The sequence below is a fragment of the Chamaea fasciata genome, unplaced genomic scaffold (assembly GCF_029207755.1).
Source record: "Chamaea fasciata isolate MVZ Bird 193981 ecotype frontalis unplaced genomic scaffold, bChaFas1.0.hap1 SCAF_12, whole genome shotgun sequence".
In the NCBI taxonomy this organism is placed as follows: domain Eukaryota; kingdom Metazoa; phylum Chordata; class Aves; order Passeriformes; family Sylviidae; genus Chamaea; species Chamaea fasciata.
This window is the reverse complement of record NW_027094097.1, coordinates 14651094-14657901: the sequence shown is the minus strand read 5'-3', so window position 1 is coordinate 14657901 and position 6808 is coordinate 14651094.

The window sequence follows — 6808 nt, the reverse complement described above, 5'->3', positions numbered from 1 at the left end:
CCTCATCCCATTCCCTGATTTTGTGATGCTGCAGGCCCGTTTGAGTGTTCCACCCTCAGTGAGGCAAGAGTAAAACACAAGTTCAGTAACTCCTGCCAGATGTTTGGCCTCGGAGCAGCACAAATGTGGTTTCTCAAGTGGCAGCGTTGCTGAATCCCAGCCACAGCCACCTCCCAAGTGCTGGACTGAGAGCCTCCCTCTCCTTCCAAGGAAGCTGGAAGTGTGAGGGATCCGTGCAGGGCTGAGCTCCTGTGCTACAACCCCTGGACAAGGAGTGAGGAGTTCCCTGAGACCTGGCAGAGATGTCCCTGGCCAGGTGGGTTCCTCCTCCCGGCTCAGTGATGGATAAACTGATTTTTCCAGCTGCTGGGGGTCAAGTCCTGGCTGTCACAGCTGTGCAGGGCTGCTCACTGTGGGACAGGGCTCTTCCCAGAGCTGAGGCAGTGCAGGGGAGAATTATTCCCTCTCTGACAGGACAGGCACATCCCACACTGGTTTGGGGACATCACCTGCTCTCAGGGACATCTCTGCTCCACCAAAAAAGCCCCAACATTCCTGCACAGCATTCCTTCCTCTTCCTACCTATTCCTAAAACCCACAAGGTTTTTATTTCCACACAGGAAGGAAGCTGGGTCTCCGTGCTTAAAGCCACAAGTAAGAGCCTGAAATCACTTCCCAGTGTGAGCCCAAGCCCTGGCGGCAGCTGGAGCCTTTCCCCGGGGTGAGGATAGGCAGTGACAGCCTCAGGCTCTGCCATTCCCTCTGCCTTTCACCCCACCTTGCTCTGTGATCCAATTTTCCTGCTTCCAAGACCTTGGGAAGCACCTAAACAGGACGAATGTCGGGCTGTCCATGCTGGGTTTTGCCCTCCCCTCTCTGCATCATCCCAGTGAACACAACTCGTTTGTGTTCCACTCATCCCAGTTCCCAGCAGGAATTTCCTTCCTCCTCCCAGTGGAGGAGGTTAATTAATGGCTAATTAAAGCCTCCCGAGCTCCTTCTGTAGTTCCTCGAGGCTGTCACTCCTTTCCTTGCCCACTGCCATGATCCAGCCGTCCTTAACCTCGGTGTGTGATGGGCTCTGCTGCTGGCTCCTGGTTTAATGTCACCTCGTCCCTTCAGAGCCCCCGTGGGGTTCAGTCCCGTGGGTTCTATCCCGGGGGTTCAATCCCAGGGGTTCACTCCCAGGGGTTCAATCCCGTGGGTTCAGTCTCGGGGGTTCACTCCTGGGGGTTCAGTCCCAGGGGTTCACTCCCAGGAGTTCAGTCCCGTGGGTTCTATCCCGGGGGTTCAATCCCGTGAGTTCTATCCCGTGGTTTCAATCCCGTGGGTTCTATCCCGTGGATTCAATCCCGGGGGTTCTATCCCGTGGTTTCAATCCCGTGGGTTCTATCCCGTGGATTCATTCTCGGGGGATTCTCCCCGAGCAGCCGCTGCCGGGAGAGGCTGAGCCGCGCCGTGTCCGCCAGGGGGCGCCTGGAGACCGGACACGGACACTCGTGGGATTGGGATCCGCATGGACATGGACACTCGTGGGGTTGCGGTCCCCATAGACAGGGACATGGACACCCATGGGATTGGGATTCACATGGACAAGACATTGACATTCGTGGGACCGGGATCTGCATGGACACGGACACAGATGGACACTCGTGGGATTGGGATCCACATGGATGTGACCAAGTGCCAGCCAGGGATTCACATGGACACCGACGCTTGTGTGACCGGGATCCACACGGACGCCGGTGAGATCAGGATCAAATGGACACTGACATTTATGGGGCCAGGATCCCTATGGACACAGACACTCACGGGATCAGGATCCACACGGACACTCGTGGGACTGGCAGCCACACAGACATGTGAGATGTGGCACCCTGAGGCTCTTGGGTCAGGCCACCTGCTGAAATCGGGACCCCTGGAGGTCCCTGCGGGACTTGGGGCATCCCCCAGATGGGACATGAGGGCACCGGTGGGACGCGGCCCCTCCTTCCCTGCTCCCCCACCAATCCCGTGTCACACCTCCCACCCCTCTCCAGCTGATCCCAAGTGAACCAATTCCCATCATCCCACCTCCGGTACCTGGAGGGACAACCCCAAATTCCCTCCCTCTCTCCTTTCATATCCCGCCTCTCTTGGAAGCGTTTTCCTCCATGGGTGGCTTCTCCCCGGGCCTTTCTGTCACCCTGTCATTCCTCTCCTCACCTCCGGGAACCCAAATTATTCCTGCCCTGGGACACGCTGCCCACCCAGAGCTGCAGTCCCAGCTCTTCCCACGGAGCCTCGTGTGATCCCTGTCCCTGAATTCCGGCTTCCTTCACCCCTGAGCCCTCAGAGCAGGCGTCCCCCTGTTCCCTGCTCCTCATCCCAGCCTGTCGGGGTGATTTTCCTGATATCCCGTGACCCCGAGCTCCGTTACCTGCCTGTTGTGTTCCTGCTAATTAAAAACAAACGAGGAGATGCTGGTGAGTGACGAGTTGGATGGATTCCGCTCCATTTAGGAGTTCTTGCATAAATAACATAGAAATTTAATTTTCTGCCGCTCTGGAAAAGAGAGGCTTTGGATATCACTCGTGTACCTTTCCAAGCGTTTTTGCTGTGAAGGGGAAACTTGGCTTTGCTTGGGACCATTCCCAAATATTCCCGCATGGATAACGTGCTTGTTTCATCCGTGACCACATCTTGGCCGGTGCTATTTTTTTTTATTATTTTTATTTTTTTTTTTAGGGACGTGGTGCCAAATTGTCCCTGCGCTGGGCGGTGCCTGACACGGGGGCGGCTGGGGGGGAAACCTCTGCTCCAAAACAAACGGATACGGCAGCGATGGGAAAAGGCACGGCTGGGAGCCAGGAAACAGGAGCTGTATCCCGGCCCCCGCCGCGCTCGCTCGGAGCACAATTCCCTTCTCCCTCTTTGTTTTCTCTAATTGCACAGCGAGGCCTCCGGGCACAGCCTGTTTCTTCCTCCGCACCGCTACAAAGCCCTGCGGAACGGGGCTGGGACGTGCTGACCCGGGAACGGGGACTGCGACCTCGGGAAGAGGGATCCGACCGCTTTGGGCTTCCCCAAATCGCCTGGGGAGCGATGCTCGGGCCGCTCGGCCCTGGTGGTGACTCTGCCCTGCTGGGCTGTGCGGGATGAGACCCCCGGGCCCCGATTCTTCCAGCTGGAGCATCCCCTGGGATGGATGGATGGATGGATGGATGGATGGATGGATGGATGGATGGATGGATGGAAGTGCTGGGGCAGCCCCACAAACAGCCAGAGCGGGGTCCCCGCAGGGCTGGCAGCAGATTTAACACTTTCCTTTAAGCCTTTGGGGCGGGATATCAGCTCCTCCCGCTGGGCACGAGTTCCCTCCTTTCCCCGGCGCTTCCCTGCCCGCCGCGGGCTTGTTTCCCGTCGGAGAGGGCTCAGGGAGGCGAGGTGGAATTACAGCATTACAGACAAAGCCTTAATATAATCTTCCCCGCATGAACGGCGTTGCAGGGGGAACGTTCTGCGGGGCGGGCTGCAAATGAGGCGCTCCGCGGCGCAGGATGTACGAGGGATTGCTCCATCACCGCTCCTAATGGCTTAACCAACAAAATCCATATTCATAAATCAAGGCAGGAGCGGGAGCCGACCTCTGCTCGGCGGTGCAGCCAGGAATAAAGGCAGATTATGAATTGCACGGAGCTGCTGCGGCTGCCAAGGCTCGGCCTTGGCATTAAAGGGAGCCCAAGGAGAGAAGATACAATCAAAGCTGTCTGGCGGCAGCTGAAGGATTAGCTGAGTCAACCAGCGAAGAGCTGAGCTCATTTATCGGGTTATTTTCAGGACCCTGGATGGAATTTTACCCTCAATTACCGATCTCACCCTTGGACAGGAGGGAAGGATCAAAAACGGGCTTTTGCCATGTGTTGGCTGTTTGGGTTTGGGCATTGCAGGGGTGGAGCTCACCGGGGTGAGCTGGTGAGGGCTGGGAAGCGGAGCCAGGGAGAGATGGATGGATCTGCCCTCTTCGGCCAAGGGAATTGTGGTGCAGGGAGTGTCACAAATGTGTGACAGGGGGAGCCGGTGGTCTCCCACCACCACACAGGGCTGTCACCAGCACTGGGTCAGGCCAGCTGTGGCTTTTTCTGCCCCCACCAGGGACACAGGATTCATCATTTTCCAGCCTGAAAAGGACCAACGACCCCTAAAATGTCATTGGGAAATTCAGCACAAAGTCTGGCTCTGCCCCTTTGCAGCTGAGCTTTGGGTTATCACAGGATCCTGGAATCATTTGGGTTGGGAGGGACCTTAAAGCTCATCCCATTTTACCCCCAGCCATGGGCAGGGACACCTTCCACTGCCCCAGGGTGCTCCAAGGCCTTTCCAGGTGACACTTCCAGGGATCCAGGGGCAGCCACAGCCAGGGCCTGCCCACCTTCCCAGGGAACAATTCCTTCCCAATATTCCATCCACCCCTGCCCTCTGGCAGTGGGAAGCCATTCCCTGTGTCCTGAGCCTCCATCCCAAGTCCCTCTCCAGCTCTCCTGGAGCCCCTTTAGGTGCCGGAAGAGGTTTTAACTTCTCCCTGCAGCTTTCTCTGCGAGCCAGCTGAGGGTGGATTCTGCAGCTCGAACCAAAAGTTCCTCTTTTTCCCCCCCAAATCCATCCATTCCCCGGTGAGTTTGGCAGTGGGAGGGAAGGGGCTCTGCAGGGCTGGCTGCTCTCCCAGCCCCCAGCGGGTGCAGGCAGCAGCTCCCCGTGACGGAGGGGCCAAAAATAGAACCTTTCCCGGGAGAGGAATAATACTTCTCCTGACACCCTGCAATAGCCTCGAGGCTGCCAACGTGGTGATAAGCAGTTGTTTGCCTGTGCTCTGGAGCAAACGTGGTTTATCTCTTCCTTGTTCCAGCGCTGCAGGAAAACCGCAGCGATTTCACTGCCGTGGGACACCCCCACCCCCCAGGTCTGTATTTGATTTTTTCTCTCTTCCAGCAGCACCTGGAGATTTCACTGGAATTCCCAGCCCAGGCAGGGCTCGGGGCCCCGCCGTGCTCTTGGATTAAAAGGCAGAAGCAGGAGGTGCAGGGGAGCTCTGCAGGGGTTGGGAGGGGGGGGGGGGGGGTGAGCTGAGTGGATCTGATTCCTGAATTCGGGGTGTTTTGGAGGCTGGGGAATTCAGGGATGTGAGGCCCCATCCGGGCTGCTCCCTCCGGAGCTTTTCCGGGAGGAGGAAATGTTCCCAGCCGCCTGTGCAAACAAAAGGCCCCGAGGAGGAAACACATCAGGCTGGGGAAAATCCTGACCTCCTCCTGCACAGCTCAGGGCTCCAAGAGAGGATTAAACCCCAGGGAAAACTGGAGTTCTCCCCTCCCTCTGCTGTCCTACCCCCAAAACTCCTGATTTCGGGTGAGGTGATGCCGCTGCCCCGTGCAGGGCTTGGTGATGCTGCGTTTAGTGTGCAGGGTTTGGTGGGCTCAGGAGAAAACCTTGCTGAGACCTTTCACAACAGATTGAAATTCCACACGAAGCTGATTTTAGGTGTTTTTCAGCCAGCAGCTCCTGGGGGTGATGTCTCACTTCAGCGGTCACAGCCTCCTGCAGCAGCAGCAGCAGCAGCAGCCCTGCCCGGGCTCAGCTGAGCTTTTCCCTCCATAAAACTCCTCAAACCCCCTCCTTTGCTTCCACCTTCCCCGGGGCATGGTCGATTCAAGCAGAGGCTTTTCCCAACCCCGGCCCATCTCCAGGAAACTGGGTGACATTAAATCCAAAACAAATTAGGTTGTGCATTGGAGTGAGGCTGCTCGGATGCCTTTTCCCTCCCTAACGATGGAGGCGGTGGGAATTGCAGCACCATTAATTCCTTCTTTGGCCTCCTGCGAGTTGTCAGTGCCTCTCCCCCGTGCCTGGTAAGTGCCTCATCCGCCGGCTCAGGATGCTCTGCTGCGTCCCTGGGACCTCTCGTACAACCTCAGCGCTGAAAGATCTCCCCCGGCAGCCCGGGAATGCTGTGGGGAGAATCCCGGAGCTGCGGGATGCAGCAGGGATCCCAGGGAGCTCCGGAAGGGCCGCCCCACTCCCGGCGTCCCGCAGCGTTTCCCTTCTGCTTTGGAACCTTTTTTGGGGGTTTTGGTGCAGGGTGAGGGGATGGAGCAGCTGCCGGGCTCCAAAGCATCCCCAGCCTGGAGGAAAATCGGCTCTTGGAACGGGAAACTGCAGCTCAGAGGACAATAAAGGTTATTAAATGTCAGGGAGAAATAAAGCTGCCTTTCCCACACTTTTTTTTCCTCCCCCTGGCCGCGCTGTTTGCCGGCGTTTTGTGCTGCAGTGGGAGGTGGGCACTGGGAGCTGCTGTCCCGGGGCGTCCCCGCGGTTCTGGATTTGGGATAGGCGGTTACTGGGGTCACTCCCCGAGCATCTGGGGGTCCCAGCCGCAGGTGGGACCCTCCAAGCCCGGCCTGACTCAAGGACAGATTAAATGGGTTCATTCCCTGGGCAGGCACAGCCTCGCAAGGGGGTGAAATAAGTTTGGGATCCCTCTTTGGGGTATGGGATGCATCCGGCCGGCACTGAGGTGTCCCCAACCCTTTGCCAGGCTCAGGGTGGCGGTGACAGCCCGAGAGGAGGTGACAGCAGCCCGGCTGGCCTCTGCCACACCTCTCCTGGCAGCGCCGTGCCCTCGTGGCTCCGGCAGGAGCACCGACAGGTCTTTCCAGTCCCGCCGGCAGCTGCCAGCGGCGGGCGGCACCCGGGGACACGGAAAAGCAGCGGGTGCATCCCTTGCCTCGCCTTGTTTGGCTTTCACTTTGTCACCCGGAGCTTGAATTAATCATTG